Genomic DNA, 948 nt, shown 5'->3' on the forward strand with positions numbered 1-948 from the left:
CTGCCATGGTTCCCGGAGTTTTTTCTTCCTTTGTCTGTTCCCTGTTTTAAAGACCTTCACATTTTACCTAAAAGCCAGAAAATCCCGTAAACGCACATTCATGCTTTTTCCGTTTAACCCCAGCGATGAAGTGGATGCTTCAGCATCCCTCACTTCCATTTGAAGGTCTCTCTGCCTGCAGCTCTTTTGCTGTGTTAGGCTGCGCATACCCAAAAACATGTAACATAATCAGGAATTTGTGCTGGATCGAGCCCAGGGCCTGTCTGTTCCAACATTCCATCTCTCTAGCCGTGGCCAGCCAGGCACTTCAGAGAAAGAGGCTGATAGCAGCTCTGCGCAAACCAACATTGGCAGAAATGGAGCGTGTAAGATAAGCAGGTGGGTCTCCCTCCCTGAAGCTGTTGCTCTCATCCTGCAAGATGCAGTACTGATTGAAGATGCCATAGTTCTTCAGCAGATAAACCCTGATGCTCTTGTCTCACCAGAAGGACATATCTACTACATGTGTATGTGTGTCTAGCTCAGGCCTGCATAGATTTTCTGGATGAAAATCAGCGATACATATCGATTGGTATTGTTGAAGAACTGTTGCACCTTACCAGTGTTGCGTCATTCTGGATGTCTTCTCCCTCCACCCCCATTCCATTTCTGACCACCACATTCCTCCAGCGCTGCCTGTGCCATGGGTGGGTGAAGCATTAGAGGGATGCTTGGGGTAGGGGGAAGCGCTGTGCCGCCCCGCCCCGCCTTTGCATACCACAGAAGACATGCACTTTGGCAGATTTACCTGGCTGCGAAGGCTTCTTTTCATTTTTAGTGGATTTTTGTCTAGAAGCACTACAGAGTGACCTTCTGACAGATGCTACAATGCGCTTTGAGCAGGTGCTCTCTGACTGGGCACAGATCGAATGTCTTAAAAATCGTGCACCGGAGCAGATGTTGAAACAC

Source organism: Heteronotia binoei, chromosome 2 (assembly GCF_032191835.1).
Source record: "Heteronotia binoei isolate CCM8104 ecotype False Entrance Well chromosome 2, APGP_CSIRO_Hbin_v1, whole genome shotgun sequence".
Classification (NCBI taxonomy): domain Eukaryota; kingdom Metazoa; phylum Chordata; class Lepidosauria; order Squamata; family Gekkonidae; genus Heteronotia; species Heteronotia binoei.